The 19,897-nt window shown below is 45.6% G+C and overlaps 1 protein-coding gene across 1 annotated transcript in view; it reads left to right on the forward strand.

Annotated features, from left to right (window-relative positions):
* Positions 1-19,897, forward strand: part of LOC122453006 (guanine nucleotide-binding protein subunit alpha-14) — a 182,188-nt gene that overhangs the window by 146,809 nt on the left and 15,482 nt on the right. The gene's annotated exons all lie outside the window — the stretch shown is intronic.

Consider the following 19,897-nt stretch of genomic DNA (forward strand, 5'->3'; position numbering starts at 1 on the left):
TGGTTGGTATTCAATAAATGTTTGAATACATGAAAACAAAATACAGGAATGCCTTTTAATTCTAAAAAGGAAATTGATGAGTGAAACAACTAATCAAGCCAGGATTGCCTCTGAGCAATATTGCCTCTTGCCTGTAAGCCTCCCGAGAAAGAAAAATTGTCCAAAACAGGTCTGCAATAGAACTTTCTGCATGGTGTAATTCTCAACCTCCTTCTGGGAAGTAATTTGCATTCCTGATTAAATGCTTGAACAATTCTCTGATACTCTTAAATGATTAAGAATTGGGAAGTTAGCGTTTATCCACCCAACTGACTGACTAATCATCTTTGATCATACTATTTTTTTTTCTTATTGTCAATCTTTTCAGAGTGTTTGAAATAAAACTTTAACACGTGCTTATAAATAATTTGGGAAGCTCTTTCTAAAAACACAGTTTGTCTTAAGACTGTCTCTGAGCCCTCTCACTTTCATAACAACTTCCATGTGAATGCAGTATCTTATTTATTCTCTCTCTTCACTCCATCTTTCCTTCCCAGCCATCCCAGGCCTAGAAAAAGGCAAAGTCTAGGATGGTGGATGGTGGTACCATGTGAAGGAACTGGGAACTGGACAGATGGCTAGTATGAGGATAGGAGTCTCGTGCAATTACACACAGCAAGAGAGGGAAGGGGAGCTAATGCATCCTCAGAGGAGTGGAGACCAATAGATGACCAGGGCACAGACCTTGTGGACTTGCTAAGAAGCTTGAATTCCATACACGTACCAGTGGATTAAATTAACACTAACCCAGATCTTCTGAAATTCAGAAAAAAAATACTGCATGTGATTGAAGTTTTAAAACGAAGAGTATTCCTATCAATCAGGATAGGCTAGGATGTGGTGAGCAGCAAACAGTTCCCAAATCTCAGTGGCTTAGAATATCCACAATTTTTTTTTTTTTTTTGCCTATATCACATGTCTAAGCAGTGGGGTGAAGGCTCTGCTTCACATGATCCTCACTCAGGACCCAGGATAAGCCTCCCCATCTTATGATGCCATTGCTCCAAGGTGTGTTACAACAGAAGAGAAAAAATAGAGAAACACAGCAGCAATTAAGCAATTAATTCCAAGCAAATGATTCTTTTTGGAAGTGACAAAAGTCTCACATGTCATTGGCCAAAGATTACAAGGTCACACCCGACTTCAAGGAGGGCACAAAAAGATAATGATTCCATATTCCTGGAAAGAGAAGAGTACTTAAAATATTTTTGAAGACTGGGACTGTCTACCCCACATAGCTAACATGGAACAAAGACAGAATAGCCACTTCAGACCATGGAAGATGTGCTAGATGGTGAAAAAGAGAACCCAACGTCTGTATGTCTGAATACAAGAGAGGATTTCAGACCTTCAGGATGGTGGTGCGAGGAGCTTGGTAGACCCTTTCTCCAACAAAACCATTGAATTGGTGAAAATTGTAACAACTGTTTAAAGTCTGTGGAAATTGTCCCAAAAGCATCCAGCAAATACAGAAAGATTTTTTTCAAGAAAATATCTCAGTAACTATTGAGAGTTGGTAGCATTGGAACCATGGCCTGTTCTCATATCTCTTCTGCTTGCTCCATGTGATGAAAGCTCTGTCCCAAGAGAGTGTGGCTGAGAAGATGCAAGACACAGCTCCTGGTCTCCCCACTGCCCACCCTGCATCCCCAGCTCCTAGCCCAGATTGGTGGTTTTGCTCTGGGAGGGTCACACTGACTGCATCCTCTCCAGTCCTATGTGTGGAGGTGCTCTCTCTGGCAAGTATGAATGAGAGGTCTGGGCTCCCTTTCCCCACTCAGCTCTTACTCATGTGGCAGGGGCTCTGTCCCAAGAATAAAAGGCTGAAGACACTGGGGACTCAACCATCCCCTCCCAGGCCTGCTTGTAGGGTGGACTTTCCATGTCAGATGGGCTAAGAAAAGAAGACCAAAGATTATCAGTTCCCAAGCAGAGCAGAGGTTTTGCTCCAGGAGAAGTGAATCATTGTCCCTACCCCTAACTCTGGTACAGGGTTCTATCCCAAAGGAGAGGCAGGATGTGAAAATGGCTTTTCCTCCAAAGAGGATGGTTGTTACTTGGAATAGAGCTCAGAGAAATTCATGCCGAAGGTCATTGCCAGAAACAATGGAAGTCTTGGTGGTGAGCAGTTACAGAGATGCTGGTAACTCGGTGATATTAGAGCAGGAAACAAAGCAAAGGTTGAAAAGAGACAGCCAGCTAAGAAAAGCCCTCCTGAGATTGTACCAGCCCAAGGGGTTTAGCGGGCTTCTGTGATAGCTCAGTCGGTAAAGAATCCACCTGCACTTAGGAGACCATAATTCAATGCCTGGGTCAGGAAGATCCACTGGAGAAGGGATAGGCTACCCACTCCAGTATTCTTGGGTTTCCCTGGTGGCTCAGCTGGTAAAGAATCTGCCTGCAATGTGGGAGACCTGGGTTTGATCCCTGGGTTGGGAAGATTCCCTGGAGCAGGGAAAGGCTACCCACTCCAGTATTCTGGCCTGGAGAAGTCCATGGACTGCATAGTCCATGGGGTCACAAAGAGTTGGACACGACTGAGTGACTTTCACTTCACTTTCAAGGGGTCTGGAAGGCTATTGTGCATGCATAGTGCTCAAAGGAAAAAAACTGTCGACCTAAAATCTACCATCCAGAAATGATGGCAATCCTCAACATTGTTGGTGGGAATTTAAAAACTGGAGCAGCTGCTTTGGAAAACAGTTTGACAGTTCCTCAAAAAGTTAAACTCCTAGGTCTTTATACAAGAGTAATGAAGGCACAGGCCACATAAACATTGTACATGAATGTTAATAGCAGCATTATTCATAAATAGCCAGAAAGTGTACAAAATCCAAATGTCCATCAAATGTTAAGAGGATCTATGTGATATATTCATACAATGGAGTAGTGTGAGGCAATAAAAAGAGATGACATCCTGAAGCATGCTACAATGTGGGTAAACCTTGAAAACACTATGCTAAGTGAGAGAAGTCAGTCACAGAGACCACATATTGTGTGATTCCACTTATGTAAAACTTCCAGAATAGACAAATCCATAGAGACAGAGAGTATATTGTTGGTTGCCTAGCTTGGGAAATTCCGGAGGGAATGGAGAATGAGTGTGTATTAGTTTCCTATGGCTAGTGTAACAAAAAAATACCCACAAACTGGATGGTTTAAAACAAGAGAAACTTATTCTCTCACAGTTCTGGAGGCTAGAAGTCCAACATCAAGGTGTTGGTAGGGCCATGTTCTCTCCACAGACTCTAGCAGAAGATCCTTCCGTCTTTTCTGTGTCTGGCGGCCCCAGGCACTCCTTCCCTGGGGCTGCAAGCTCCAGTTTCTGTCCCAGTCGTCCTTCGGGGTGTGTGTCCGGCTTCCAGGCATTTTCCTCTCTGTGTATGCCAGTCTCCAAATTCCCCTCTTATAAGGATGCTAATCATAGTTATTAGGGCCCACCCTAATCGTCTCATCTTAACTTGATTACATCTATAGACATAACCAAATAAGGTCACATTCACATGTTACTAGGGGTTAATACTTCAGCATATCTTTTGGGGAATGTAGGGTTTCTTTTTAAAGGTGATAAAAATGTTCTAAAATTGGTTATGACAATGGTTGCCTATAGCTCCTTGACTATTCAAAACAACCACTGAATTGCAGATTTCCCGTGGATGAATTGTATGGCATGTGAGTTATATCTGGTCAAAATTTTTAAAAAATGAAAGAGCTGGACTTCCCTGGCTGTCCAGTGGTTAAGACTGTACGCTTCCAATGCAGGGGGGCACAGGTTCAATCCCTAGTCAGGGAACTAAGATCCCACATGGTACAATGTAGCAAAAAAAAAAGAGCGTGCGCGAGAGAGACATTCCCAGATTTCAAAAGGAAAAACAAAACAGAGAATTCATGATTAGCAGGCCTTCCTTAAAAGAAATACTAAAGGAGGTTCTTTCAGCTGGAAAGGTAGGGGCACCAGTAATTCAAATCCACAGGGAAAAGAAGAGTTTCAGTAAAGGTAATTGCGTAGGTAATGAGAAAAGACAATATAATTACACATTTCTTTTTCTTTCTTCTTGTTGCTGATATAAAAAGCAGTTGTATAAAAGAGAGGAAGCTGCATATGCGCTTTCACTCATATGAAGCCAGAACAACTCCAGCGTTTCTCCTGAATTTTAGCTGTTCACTTAGACTGGTTCTGTTCAGCTTCCAAGATGCTCCCAGCTCCTGAGATGCCCTGGCATTGCTCAGGGCTCTTGAGGTCTTGGCCTATTGAATGTGGCATTATTCTACCAGCACCCCTCCTGAAATGGAAACCAAATAATCGTTTTTGAGACATTTCTAGTTGCTTTTGATATCGGAGGGGCTTCCCTGATGGCCTAGGATCGCAGAGTCAGACACGACGGAGCACGACACACCACGTCCATCCTTGATGTTGGTGAAAAAACCACAAGTGTTCTTTGCTGAAGGAAAAAAATAAAGCTTATCTAAAAGCTAATCACACTTTCTAAATGACAGAAATATTTGACTGGAGTTAAAAACTAAAGGTTAAGGATAAAGGTCCACTTTCGGAGATTTAATCCCTTGGCCATGGTCCTGCCCTCTGTTGCATGGAGAGATTTTCTAAAGCAAAGGTCAGCATCTGTCTGAGAAGTGACCAGTCTGCATATAATGCAACCTCTTCTTTTCTTTTTTAAATGGCATCAGTGGATTCCACACTGTTTTCATTAGCCTGGCTCTTGGGTATCTGGAGAGGAAAGTTATTGGCATCATCCAAATTGACGGCAGTTGTTCTGGATATTCTGTTGGGGTGTCTGATTATGATGAGGATCCAGGGTATTTTTTCATCCAGAGAACAAGTGAGGCTATGCATTGGCCTGGGAGTTTTGTGATTCCCATGTTCTACTGCCATTTGCTTTAAAATCTAAAAGAACGCCGGTACAACTCTATCCTGAAATGGTTTGTATTCGCAGTAGAGGGTCAAGGACTTGGCTTTCCAAACCCTGCTCTCTTACCTGTGCTTCCATCTCCAAGCTGTTTAATGCGCCTGAGTTGCTGCCACCGGAGGGCCATGGGGTGGAGGTGAGGCTGAAGTCGCAATTAACTTACCTCATGAGGGAACTCTATTCAGCTGAGTTCACTCAGTCGTGTCCGACTCTTTGTGACCCCGTGGACTGTAGCACGCCAGGCTTCCCTGCCCATCACCAACTCCCGGAGCTTGCTCAAACTCCTTTTCATTGAGTCGGTAATGCCATCCAACCATCTCGTCCTCTGTCGTCCCCTCCATTGGTCCTCCCAACAAGAGGAGCCGTCTCCTGAGAGGCCAGCACAGTCCAGAGGGGAGGCCCAAGGACAGCAGGTCTGGAGAAGAGTTTGGCGTCTGTGGATCCTGGTGGAAGTCTGAAGCTGCTCCTGCTCTCTGAGCCGTGAAAGGCTAAGAGGGGCTGCAGAAAGGGTGAACTGAGTCTTTTCTGACCAAACTTAGGGACCTCTAGAGAGATTCCACTTCATTATTCCAAGAGGGAGCTGATGACAGGAACCATACTACCGGGGAACGCCGCCATCACTGGCAGTCTAGTCATTAGACTTGGGCACACGGGGCTTGCAGAGAAGAACTGTTGAGCTGGCTGAGCCCCGGGCCAGGGAAAGAGGCAGCAGTCAGGAATCGAGGACTCAGCAGGGTTGCTCCTTCCAGCCTCTCTGGGGGAGAACCCATCCCCGTGTCTCCTCCCAGCTTCCTGCTGGTCCTTGGCTGGTAGATTTATCAGGCAATCCTGCCCCTTCTTCCCTGCATCTCTGTCCCTTACAAAGTCCTCTAACTGGATTTACAGCCTCCACTAATCCAGTGTGATCTTATCTTGATTCTTAATTACATCTACAGAGGCACTGCTTCCAAATAAAGTCAAATTCTGAGGTTAGACATAAATTTGGTGGGGATACTGTTCAACTCACTAGGGTGGGGAAGAGCTTTCTGATGGGTTTGTGGGGAGGGGAAACCAAAGCAGAGAAGAAAATGAACTTGTTCAGGAGGAGTGCCGGGAGCACTCCTGACAAAGAGACCTGGGCGCTACAGAGGACTCCCCACGTGACTCCAGTGGCCTCCCAGGATCACAGGTGGCCCGTGGGCAGGTCACCTCGGCTCTGGCCACTGTGTGGAGGGAGAATGGGGCAGAGCATGGAAAAGCCTGGCAGAGGGCATTGTGAGATGCCAGGAGGATAAAGAGGTACTCTGTGGGCCCCATAGGTTGTGAGAAGGCTTTGCACCTGTAAGTCAGGGGAGTTTGGGGTTGAATAAGGATACATTTTTATGCTTGGTGACTGAGAAGCTGATTTGACATTTGGAAAAAAAGCAAATGAAAATTGCTGAGGGATCAGGCATTGCTAGTATTTGATTAAGAGCAGGAAAAATCATGGCCCAGCCTCTCCTGCAAGGTGATTTGACAGGGTTGGGGAGTGATCAGGAAAGGGTTTGCGGGTGGAACCTTGGAGATGGGGGCTGAGAGCAGTGAGATGGTGCGCAGAGGGGGAGCACCCGGGGACGCATCCAGGAGGCAGAAAAGGCCGGGGTTTGTGCGCGGGTGCAGGAAAGAGCATGTGGAGGCAAATAGGAGGTGGTGAGGCGAGGTGTCACATCCTGAAGTAAGAGCTCTTCGTCCTGACTTTTTCTTTTCTAAAATTGTGGTGAAATATGCATAGCATGAAATGTGCCGCTGTACCCATCTCCAAGTGCACAGTTGAGGGCTTTAAGTCCATTTTTGGGCATGTTCCTTCCTATCACGTGTGAGGGGTGGAGGGTAGCAGTGGGGACATTAGTACTGTGTATCGGCAGCAGAAGGGATCCTGTGAGGAGCCTGCCTGGGGCCTTGGGTGAGGGGATGAAAAAGTTGATCCTCCCCAGCTTGTTCTACAGATAAGTGGACTTTCCGGAACACGGGAAAGCAGGGCAGAGACACCCTTCAGAAGCAAATGAGTACTGAGTTCTACTTTTTCCCCTAGAGGAGGTAGCCTTGCTAATGCCCGATTTGCTTGAAAAACCAGGGAAAAGCCCTGAAATTGATCAACAGTCTACATACAGAAGCACCTGAATTTCTTTAGTGTCTTTACTACAGGAAAATACTGCTATAAATTGAAAAGGCACTTTAGCACAAGTTCTTCCCAAATACATGAGCCTGCTTAGATGAAAAGAGTATTTGTTGTGTGTCTGAAAATCAAACTTCACTAGCCGTCCCCTGTTTTCATTTGATAATCATATTCTGATGAAACTTTGATATCGGGGCTAATTAAATCCAGACGTAGGACAACCGTTTGCAGTTGTGGTGGGTTCTCTTTCCACCGGCCCAGACCCATCAGAAACACTGCAGACTGCTATATCTGTGGTCAGCTCATCCCTAGCCCCCGACTCTGCAGGGTCACAAATGCCACCAAGACAGGGCCCCCATGGCTTCCAAATGCCCCTCAGGCCACATGGAGTTCCTAGGAGACCCCTCTTCTCCCTCAGAGCCGTCCATGTGGATCTGACTTCACCTACAGAAAGTGAGTAGTAGTTGATGGAGGACAGTATGGGCCAGCCTGGTGCCCCCAGAGGCAGCCACCCTATCCCCACAGCCCTATCTACAGAGCGCTCAGGACATACTCTCTGAGAATTGCAGGGTCGGGGTGCTAGAAGAGGCTCCTCAGAGCCAAGGATAGGGGATTCCTCAGGAAATCTGGGGTGCCCTGCTCATCTTAAAGCTGCTCCCAGGCAGAAATGCTTGTGGGTTTTCACCGCAAGAGGAAAACAACAACCGCATATGCATCCAGGATTAAAACCACCATTTCAAAAGAGCATCATTAAAATAAGCTGTGACCCAAATATTTGTTGTGGTGTGTTTAAGAGTTTTTCAAGCTAGTGAAAAGAATGGAAAAAGTGAAACACCAAAAAAGTAAAAAAAAAAAAAAGGAAAGAAAGAAAGGAAAAAACACCCCAGAGCGAGGAATGTTTGGATGACTCTCTGGGAGTTATGTGGCAGGGTTTTTTTTTTTTTTTTCCAGAAATGAAAGTTCAGTGTGGAGGGAGGACCATTGCAGAACTAGATGCAGGGCATCATTGGAGCATGGTTTTGACAGTTTACAGGGTGGAGTGTCTATAGCCCAGATAGATGTGCATTTGAAATGAAAGGCGCACCAGTGGGAAGCGTGGTGTTAAATTCAGTCCTAGGAGTAGGACAACCTCACACATCCTTGGATGCCATGGGAACTGGCTGTGCTCTTGGGCGCTTTTTCACACACTGGTAGGGCCTTGCCTGTCAGCTGCCCCGAGCTGGCTATTGGAGCATCGGGGAAGTCACATGGACAGCTTGGAACATGGACAGTTGGCCTCCGTCCCATGGCCACTCATCTGCTTACCGCTAATGAAGACAACTTAACCTCTTGTCAATTTTTGTACACTTCAAAGGACACACCAATAAAATTTGAATTTACAGAGCCCTGTCCTCCAAGTGGTTCATATTCTACTGACCTGGAAAGTAGCAACAAGGATGTGCCTTCTACTAAACTCTCAAACCCTCTCTCTCACTCCTATTCACTAAACTTCCCTATCAAAGAGTGAGAATGTATGGTCTATTCCACATATCCTAACTGTGAGATAGACTCCAAGGTAAAAGTCTGACGGCGTGATTTACTGAAACTTGATGATTATAAAGCGAGCACCGAGTCTGCCGTCAGCGGATGCAATCGGAGAAGCCGTCACGAGGGGGCGCCTTGGGTCGTAGTGGGGTGAACCATGCCGCCGGATTCCCTTCTCATTGCTGTCTGCGGGTTTTGATGAGCACGGAGACTAATCAGTGAAGCTTGTTTTTTTCTATAAACATCACATTGATACTGATTTTAATATAAACCACCACCGACAATCTATCTGATTGTATTTAATTTTATTTTTCTTGTATAAATGATATTCTTTAGAGGAAAGGGTGTGTGGACTGGTGTCAGTGGTGGTCTTCAGAATGCACATTTCTGATGTTGGTTTCCCATATTCTGTGTTAAGAAGAACACATGTATTCTCAGTTGCGTGGTAACTACCTGAAAGTCTTCTGCGTGGAAACAGTCACGTCGTGCTGGAGGCTTGGTGTTATATAGCCTCTCGCAGTTGTTGCAGCTCACTGTGGAAGCAGCTTCTTTTATCTCTGAAGGCCCCTTTCCTCCTTTTTTTGAGAAGGGCTTGCCAATTGAATGCTGTATGTTCCAGAACACTTCATTTTTCCTTGGAGAAGAGCAGTTGGCAGGCAGGGGCTGAGGGAAATAATTCTGGCTCTCCTAGTACCTAGGGTAACCCTGTCTAGTCTGGAGGGTTTCAGGCAACCACTACCCGACTCCTTCCTCCCTTTAAATGTAAATGTTGTGCATCAGTTGAGCATGGTTGAGCATGGTGGTCGACTGTATAGATTTTGGGGCCAGGCACCCTGCACGCAGGCACCGTGGACTTGAATGGCCATTCTACCATCTCTTCTTTCTAAGCTTTGGTTTACTTATTAAATCAGGATATTCAAAGTATCAAATTTCATAAGTTTATTGTAATGATCAAATGAGATAATGCTTATATAAGGTGGTCCCATAATGGCTCAGTTTATACTAGTATTGATGTTATTTTGTAAGTTGATTTGTATTTATGCCCTATTTCCTTATGTAACACAGGGGAAACTACTGATAAGAATACATATCTCAAAAAAACTCGATGCCAGAAAAAGTTTAAGATAGAAGAGTGAGACTGGGAGAAAATTAGAACACAGGTGTTTCAGGACATGAGTCCTCATCAACTTCTACTGAGTTACTTAGACTTTGCCACATATTTATCTCTGACATTCCTGTTAGCTGAAGTGAAAAGAGAATCAGGTTCACATATATGATTCCCATGGACCACAAGGCAAAACCTACCATTCCCTCAAGGAATCTTGATTGTTCTTGGCTCTTTTTAAAATTACTATGGATATAGTTGATTTACAGTGTTGTTAGTTTCTGATATAGAGCAAAGTGAGATGCATACACATATATGTTCTTTTTCAGGTTCTTTTCCCTGATTGGTTATTATAAGATATCTGAATATAGTTCCTTATGCTATACAGTAGGACTTTGTTGTTTATCTATGTTCTTGGTTCTTAATTCCAAAAATATGTCTTAATTCCTGTATAAGATATCATAGGTACTCCTTTATTATACGCTGAGGGAAAAGTAAACAGCAGTTATGCTCCCCAGAACTGTGAGTAAGACCACATGGTCGGCAGAATTCTAAGATGGGCCCCAAGATTCACACCCCGGTGTACTCACCTTCACAATCCCCTCCCCTTGAGTGTGGGCAGGGCCATGATAGATGTCACCCCATGATTAGATTATGTCATATGGCAGGCGAAGATGTCCTTAATGAGTTGACTTTTTAAAGGTGTTTCTTTAATTTCTGTATTTGTGGCTGTGCTGGGCCATTGATGCTGCGAGGACTTCTCCCCGGTTGCAGCATGCAGTGGCTCCTCTCTAGTTGCGATGCACGGGCTCCTCATTGTGGTGGCTTCTCACTGCAGGGCCCAGGCTCTAGGTGTGTGGGCCTTGGTAGTTGCGGCTCATGGGCTCAGTAGTTGGGGCTTACAGGCTCTGAAGCACAGGATCAGTGGTTGTGGCACACAAGCTTAGTTGCTCCCCAGCATATGGGATCTTCCCAGCTCAGGAATCGAAACCACATCTCCTGCATTGGCAGGCAGATTCTTTACCACTCTGCCACCAGGGAAGCCCCCTAATGAGTTTACGTTAATCAAAGGGAAGATTTCCCCGGGTGGCCTGACCAAATCAGCCTACTGGAAGTCCTAGAGGCAGGGAGATTGTCCTGCTGGCCTTGAAGAAGTGGCTGCTATGCTGTGAGAGGGCCATGTGGCTGGGACCTGAGGCAGGCCCTAGAAGTTGAGAATGGCTTTCAGGGGACAGCCATCAAGAAGACTAGGACCTCACTCCTGTCATCACAAGGGACTGAATTCTGCCAACAACTTAAATCAACTTGGATGGGCATCCTGAGCTCCAGATGACCACACAGCCCAGCAAACACGTTATTTCAGTCTTATGAGACCCTAAGCAGAAAACTCAGTCACCCTATGCCTGGGTCCTGGCCCACAGAAACTGCGAGATAGTAACAGGAGATTGTTTTTAGCTGCTAAGTATGTGGCAGTTTTTCATGCAGCAGTGGGAAACTAATTCAGATAATATGGCTGAAGACTACATAGCCTTTGGATAGATTCAGAAATAAAGCCTAGAACATCTAGGGTTGTTTCTAAGCTGAATTTAATATATTAATAGAGGGAGATGTTACAAGATGTGCCATGAAAAAAAGTCTTCTTCTGAAGACCCTAACTGTTTACATCAGAGAGAAGGCCTTTGTTCTGCTGGTGGGACAGGGTCAGGTTCTTGGGTTGTGAGCAATAGGACCGAGCTAACCTATGTGTGCCCAAGAGAGTAATGGAAAGCGGTAGTGGAGGTCATGGAATCAAGGAGAAGCCTGAAAAAACAGTCTCAGAATGGGCAGAAACCCAGAAACTCCTGGGCTCTCACTACCAAGAAAATCCTTGATGAGCCTCTTGCTCCCCAAATAAAAGAATTTAATCTGGTCCTTTCCTCTGTGTCCACGGCTACCATATAACTTCTGCTCAAGGTTGACGGTCTGTGCCAAGTGTGAATGGCCTGACCCCTGAATCAGTAGACCTGCCGGGACCCACAGGATAGCTTTCCCCAACCCAGGACCATTGTAGCCAGGAGGAGGTAGATGGTGGATGGTGGACCATCCGAAAGCTGAGGGGATCCACAAAGTAGGCTTGAACTTGTAGATGTGGGGTGGAATCTGAGCTCTTCTCCCTTTCAACTGAGTATTAGAGGAAAGGGGAAGTCATTCTTACAAGAAAAGGTAAGGAATCCGGAGCCTCTAAACTGCAGAGCTGCAGAAGAGTGGGCTGAGTAGGTGGAGAAGGAATTGATGGGTGGAGTCCCTGAGGTGGTAGGGAGCAGCGCGGGGCAACCCTGTCTTGTGCAAACTAAGGTTGTGAACAGTTGGATGCTCTGGGCGAGGGATGGAGAAGCCCAGCTTTGTGCCTGAGCAGCTGAGTATAGATGTTGAACCATGAAGACATAACCCTTGGAGATTAGCAGAAATTAGACTTTCACAGGTAATGGAATCTGCCGGGGTCTGAGCCAGTAAGACCCTATGAGAAAATGGCTGCTGCTTTAGCTATGTTAGTTTGGCATGTTGTATATCCTCAATCTCTTTGGAAATTTGTAATAGGCAGGACCATTGAAGAGTCTGTGCTTTGTTTGGGCTTCTTTACTTAATGTTATTCAGTTTTTTGTGGTTCTGTTTGTTGCTGCAGGCTTTTCACTGCGGACGTTCAGTAAGTTGTCACTAAATACTGCATTTGTGAATGGAGTCATGCTGTGGTTTCAGGGATTTTTTTCCCCTAGCATGCATATATCCATTCTTATGTTAAATGTTCTCGTGAAACATTCCAGTGATCAAACGTTTAAGAACTGAGTGTGCACAGTTACACAATTCCAGGCACTGCTGCATCCTGTTAATACACATTGTTCCTTGATTTAATATATTCTGTAATATATTCTGTATATTCAGTATTGACTAAATGTAATGATTTTCATGCAGCATTCATTTATTCAGTCTAGCAATATAGGTGTGCCAGCCACTGCTTTGAGCACTTGGGGTACATCGATGAGAAGAAGAGACCAAGATCCCTGCCCCCTTGGGATTCATGTGATACCCACCCTTGTGCGCATATGCATGTGTGCATGTACAACACACACTCTAACTTCTCAGAAGTCCTGCAGTTTAAAAAAAAAAAGTAGGTGACTGTTTCAGACCTTGTCCTAAACTTAATTGGACAAACTTTTTTGTGTGTACTCATAACATTTTGTAGAGTCATGGTCTGTATAATACAGCCCTCTGAGAAATCCTTCACAAAGGTATAGCTGGATGGTGTGTACTTCAGAAAAAAAATCCGTAAATATCATTTGTTTCAACATTTAATAAGAGTCAGACAGCAGGGAGATTACCGATAAATCCTCCACCAGGTTCTGGAGTGCAGATCTTCTTTGCTGCTGCTTAAAGTCACATCTGTATGCTTCCATGTCCAGTGAGCAGGTGACTTTGGCCAATACTGAGGTCCCATCTGGAAGCTTCCCTTTCCCTGGTGGCCCAGATGGTAAAGAATTTGCCTGTACTGTGGGAGACCCAGATTTGATCCCTGGGGTCAGGAAGATCCCCTGGAGAAGGAATTGACAACCCACTCCAGTATTCTTGCCTGGAGAATCCCAGGGACAGAGGAGCCTGGTGGGTTACAGTCCACGGGGTCGCAAGGAGTCAGACACGACTGAGCAGCTAGGTGATGAGGTCCTGTCTGAGACTGCTGCTTGACCAGATGTCAGCCCCTCACCCACTGGCAGGACAGGGATATTTTCAAGGGATTCTGGATCAAACGGTGTCGTGGTCAGATGTGCTGGTCTTTGTCTCTTCCTGGACTGTGACTGTCAAGTCAGGATCTGTAGACTTACATCCACCTTCTGAGGAACCCAGGGTGACATCTAGCATGTAGTAAGCACAGTCCACTCAGTTGACCTTACGGGACCACGTCCAGTCCTTTACACAAATATCTACCACCTCGATGTGCTCAGCTGATTTCTTGGTTGGCAGTTTATGGAACTTGGCTAAGCATCTGTATTACTGTGTGATGCTTGAGGATAAGGTACTTTGCATTGACCCCAACAGTTTTCCTTATTCCCCCAGTTAATGCAAAGAATCTCATGTCATTGCTTGGAAGGGTAGCTGAGAGGCTGCGGACCATGTTGGCACAATTGACCTGAGGTGGAATAACCTGAGGTCGGGAGCTCCCAGGATTACTGATGACTGTGTGATCGGGGCGGGAAAATAGTCTGGGCTGATACCAGCTTTTGGAGGTACCTGCTTGTGATCTTGTGTTTGGGGGTGGGGTCTGAATCACTCTGAGGGACACAGAAGGGATTTCTAGAATTATGCCTGGGCCTAAGATGGCTTGGAAAGAGAGCGACGCCCAGATACAGCTCTGGCTCCATGTCAGGGGGAGAATTTCATTCCTTCATGTTTGTTCTTCAGCTTAGTCTTGGATGTACCTGCCTAGCTGGTGTTACTGAACTAACTGTTGAATCTAGCATTTCCTTCCCTTTGCCTTTGAATAGAAAACCTGTTTTACATGAGTAGGAGGGAGGATCTTTTTTGGAGCTGCCTTAAAGAGATCTTCCCCTCCTCCGATGGTGTCTCTTGAATGTCAGCAGTGCCCCAGGAAGAACATGGGGACTTGTACCCACTCCAAGGCCAGCCTGCTTGTCTTGAATTTCAGGGTCTCTGGAAACGTCTGGTCCAGATCCCAGGCTGGTGGACACAGCATAGACTTAAAAAAAAAAAACAACAACAAAGAATGTAATATGGCACCTTGGGAAACAGGGACAGAATAAAATCTACTTTATTGTCTGCTTAAGGAAGTAAAGAAGGAAAAAAAGAAATGGGAACATTCTCGAAATGTTGTGAAAAGGAGTCTGTATCAGAAACAATTCCAGCTTTTTCCACTGGGTGGTGTTTTTGTTTAATTTTTTTGTATGCTTTCAGTCTCAGGGCAAGTTTGCAATCCAAATTAGTTCTGGGCATTGCCCTTGGAAAATTTTGAAGTCTTGGGGAAATTTACTTAGGTGGAATTATCTTGCTTTCTACACTAATTTAAATATATATATATCTATATATATAGATTTTTTTTAGAGGATCCTTCTATGTCCTATTTGCCTGTTACCATCATTCCCATAAAGACGAGAAACTTTAGGATAAAGACAAGGTTTTTTTCATAGTTGTAGACTCATACCAAGCATCAGGTCTGGCAAAGAGTGGGTTGTTCCTAGTGATGTGGCCACTGAGTGAATGAAGCAGGGAGTGGAGACTGCAGCAGAGTCCTCAGATGCATTTAGGAACTATCCGTCTCTACCAGGGCCGGCAAACATTATCTGTAAAGGGTCAGCGGGTATTTGGTTTTGTGGACCATAAAGACTCTGTTGCAACAACGTGACTCTGCCTCTGTAGCTGTGCCATCAGCCCAGCAGTGTGACAGGGTGTGGCTGTGTCCTAATAGAACTTCATTTACGAGAAGAGATGGAGAGCTGGACCCGGCCTGTATGGCGCTGACCTTGGTTCATACAAAAGCACACACGGGCACCTTGCAGACCTCGACGGTCTCTGTGACAAAGAGGGAGTCTGTGAGTGGCAGAGACAGCGCTACGTGTGGACCACATCTCACGTCACCTTCCACCTGAGCGCAGGAGGACCACTCCCCTAGGCTCCTTTGCAGTTAGACGGTGTCGTGTGACGACTTCTAGCCCATGAACTGTATGTCTGCCGTGTTCAGACCTGCCCCGTAAAACGTCTTGCCTACTGCTCCACGATCTCTTCCTCCACCCGCCTGCTGGCTGCAGAGGACCCGGTGTGGGCCTGGGAGTTGGTGAAGCCACGTGATGGAGGAAGCCTGGGTCCCTGCCTGGATAACTGAATGAAACAGAGTCCTTCCCCCAGCACCCTTGCTGCATACCGGACTGGGAAGGAGTGTGAAATAAACCTGTGTGTGCTCTCAGTCCACATGCTGAGACTGTGGACCATGAGCCTGCTCCCTCTGATATTACCATATCTGGGCTCAGATACAGATAAAGGAAAGACACTGAAAAATAACTGCTCAGAACGGTTCTCTGCAGGCTTGACAACCTCCTGCCTAGGGAACCTGCAGTGTTTGATGGGAGAGAAGCGGGGTGAAGAAGTTTTGGAAAGTGTGTGTATAGAAAATAGTAATGCTGTTTGGTTCTGAGAATCTGGGGCCTAAAGAGAGATCCACTGGGAGGTAGGATGGGAGGATGGCAGTAATGAAATCAGAGGTGAGTGATTTTTAAAAAATCGTGCATGAGCCACACTAACCCTTGTATCCCGGCTGTGGTCCATGCCTTCAGCTCATTGGTTTGTCTCTGTGCTGGTTCACGTGGGTTTCTTGGAGCTAGCTCTGGACTTCTCCAGTCTCACATTACTCCTCTGTCTCCATGGATGCATAAACTTTGATACCCTCCAGAGTAGATCAACACCAAATCTTTAGTGGCCTAGCAAAATCAGTGTTTATTTCTAGGCCACATCCATCTCAATTCCACGGGAGCTGCTGGGGAATGGGCTGCGCTTCACACCGCCTGTCAGGGATCCAGGTCCCTTGTACCGGAGGCTCCCCTCCTCCCAGCCCTCATCGTCCTGTCAGCTGAGAAATGGGAAAAGACAGAGTGAAGGAGGATTGCATGGGAGGCTTGGAAGGTCAGCCTGGTGGTGGTGCGCATCACGTCAACCCAAATCCCATCACATAGAACACAAGTTACGTGACTGCAAGGGAGACCGAGAAATACAGCCCGACCTATGTGTTCAGTAGGAAAATGAAACGGGATTGGTGGACCCATAGCGGTCTCTTAGTGGGAGAACACTTTGAACTCCAAATAACCAACTCTACAATATTTGGAACCAGCATATTCTGAAATTGAGAACTTGCCAGTGCTTTTTGTGTCTGTAAGCCTTTATTATGCCTTATTTTCTGGAAGGACCACAAATATAATCCAATATCAAAGAGAGACTTAAGATTTCTTACTGCTGGTTGTGATGCTAGAGGAAGCCAGCAAGGTGAGCAAGGCGTTTGTTGTTTTCTCTTCGAGGTGGGTGGTGGAGGGTTGGGGTCTATCTTTTGTTGTAGGAGCCCCCCACCCACCCCACAGCACTGCTTCACTGGCCTCTCTTCCTTTTCAGCTCCTCTGTCTTTCTCTCTAAGTCCTGGTCTTCCCACCATCTGGGCCCTGGCTGCAGTCATTTGGCTTTATGTGGGGAGGACCTGGGTGTGTCCAGCATAGAAGCTCCAGTCCCCCCAGCAGATTCTGTAGAGGCAGAAACACAAAAGACACATCTTCCTCTTGCTTTTTTGAACTGTTTCTCATAACCCAATTTTGGTGTGCTTAAAAAACTAAAAACTCTCAACTACAGGAGGGAGAGAGAGGAAGATGATGATAAGGATGGAACATCCTATCTTGCTACATAACATGACCATATTATGTGATCGCTGGGCACATGCAGTAAAACTGGCCTGAAACAAATGATTTTCTAAGAGGCAGTTTCCTTTGCTCTTTGGAGCATATATATACTTTGGAGGGGTTACCGGATGCTGTTGGTAAATTACACCTTGAATATATTCAGCTACCCTGCGACCTGAGGGAGTTTGGGTGCTTTCCAAAGCATCTCAGGGAAAGGAATGTTATGTGAAAGGTGATAAAGAACTGGTCTGCTCCCTGCACATTCATGGTGCCACCTCTGACAAGCAGTTGGGAATCCACATTCACGAATACGGGAAGGGCAGACACAGCCCTTCTCCTTATAAGCATCTGGCCACTTCTGGTGGGAAATCTTAGCCCATCCTCTCGCTCATCCCCAGTTGAAATGTCTTCTTTGATCTCTTAGCATCTGTGTGTGGATCTGATGTATTAATAGTTCTTCCAAAAGGCATCGGTGTAATTCTGGGATCCTCGAGGGCAGGGCCATGGTCTTCATGTCCCCAGAAACCAGCCCGGGTCTCGCGTGGAGCAGGCGTGTGCTGCTGGGCCCTGAATGATGGTAGAGTCTGGCTGCCAGCGTCTCACTGAGTTTGGGAGGTTTCGGTCACTGCAGCTGAGGCCTAAGTTGTTACCATCACGCAGACCTAAGATTATAGGGAATTTTTGCCCCTAAAAGAGAATTGAATGGGCCAGAATAGAGGATTCCTGGTTTGGTCAGGAAGTCAGAGGGCAATGAGGAATAATGGATTCGTGTAGGGATTGCACTGTATGTAGCTGTTATGTACATTATGTTATGTATGTTATGTAGCTGTATGTTAGAGCTGTGAAGGTGTTGGAAGGCTATTGCCTCTGCATGTCTGGTATCTGGTCAGCAGGGCTGGTCGTCAGGGAGAAAAACTGGATATGGAAGAGGCAGAGCGAGGATGAACACCAAAGGCAGTTTGTCCCCACGGGGATAAACTGGAAGCTGTGCCTGCCTCTCACATCTCTGTGGTGACGGCCTGGGGGACCTGCAGCAGAAACTGGCATCCTTTGCTGGGAACCCGCATGTCTGCCTGCCCCAGGACGTGGATAGGCTGAAGGAGAAGGTCCAAGTAGGGCGCTGAGGCCCAGCTGTGCCTTTCTCCAAAAGTCAAGTGGACCAGAAGACTACCACAAATGTGTACGTGTGTGTGTGTGTGTGTGCGCGCGTGCACGCATGTGTGTGTGTAGGGGGTGCGTGCCCCTTAAACTGGAGCTCTGACCTTCAGAACATGACCACTGGCTTCTCCCACCTCCCCTTCAGATTGCTCTTACAGCCCATTCAAACCCAGAATCATACAGGGAAGGAGTGCTGGGAAGTGTCATGGCAGCTTCGCCAGGTTGACACAGGATAGGGCCAAAGCTTCGATGTCTTAGCTGCATTATTTAGCACTCACTGTAGCTTTGGATGTTTGTGCCAGAGTAATTTATGGCAGGACTCTTTGAAAAGAGCCTTTTAAGTTAAACCCACTGAAGTTTAGACTGACACGAAGAGATAAAGTCACTTGCTTGGCCTTTCATGCCAACACTTTGTAGCTAGTGAATTCTGTTATTTATTTTTGTTGGAGAAAAGATAAGGAGAAAGAGGGCAAAGGTTGGAGTAGAAATAAAGGTTTCTTTTAATCTTGAATTGGGTTAAAAAAAACTTACTTCCCATTCTGAGTGTGCTGGAAGACTGCCTTTCTACAGGAGAATCTAGGCAGCTTTAGCCCCGTGGTTAAATATTCAGATGCCTGCGCCTTGAGTGGGGGTGGACAGCAATGGCTATTGCAAAAGTGCATTCCTCTTGAAGCTGAGTTGTTAAAGAAACTGGAATTGGAAACTGATCAAAGGAAGCTAGAAAACCAATTTTTAAAATGTGTAGTCTCAAACAAATGGCCATTTTGGTAAATATTCTAGGTGTGCTTGAGAAAAGTCTATCTTCTATAGTTATTTTAAATATAGAGCTCTACATATGTCCATGGAGCTTCCCAGGTGGCTCAATGGTAAAGAACCCATCTGCCAATGCTGGAGATGCAGGAAATGCAGGTTTGATCCCTGGGTGGGGAAGATCCCCTGGAGGAGGGCATAGCAAATCACTCCAGTATTCTTGCCTGGAGAATTACACGGACAGAGGAGCCTGGCGGGCTACAGTCCGTGGGGCCGTGGAGAATCAGACACAACTTGGTGACTAAGCAGCATGTGTCCATAAAGTCAAATTGCTGGTCATGACATTTTAACTGTATATATCTTTACTGAATTTTTGTTTATTCTATCAGTTCCTGAGAGATGTGTGTTTCAATTTCCTGTAAGATGAAAATTTGTCTGTTTCACCATTTAGATCTAAGATATTTTGTTCCTATATATTTTAAACCTATATTATTAGTTGCATAGAACTTTAGTACCTTTATGTCTAAATCTTTTCATCATTTGAAATATCTCTATCTCCAGTTATACTTTAAAAGTCTTCCCCCCACCCCCAGCTTTACTGAGGTATAATTGACAAGTAGACCTTAAAGTCCATTTTTATGATAATAGATTCCTCCTTCCTGTGGGTTAGAAGAATGTATCTTTGCATCTTTTTTACTTGTTGCCTCTTTTTGAAGTTGTCTTATCTTCTTATGCTTGATTATTTTTGTGAGTGTGCTGGACATTCATGAGAAAATAATTTGAGGGTGAGGAAGATGTTCTCTTCAAAAAGAAATCTGCTTTTCTTCTGTCAGGTGTCTGGAGA

The sequence above is a fragment of the Cervus canadensis genome, chromosome 14 (assembly GCF_019320065.1).
Source record: "Cervus canadensis isolate Bull #8, Minnesota chromosome 14, ASM1932006v1, whole genome shotgun sequence".
In the NCBI taxonomy this organism is placed as follows: Eukaryota; Metazoa; Chordata; class Mammalia; order Artiodactyla; family Cervidae; genus Cervus; species Cervus canadensis.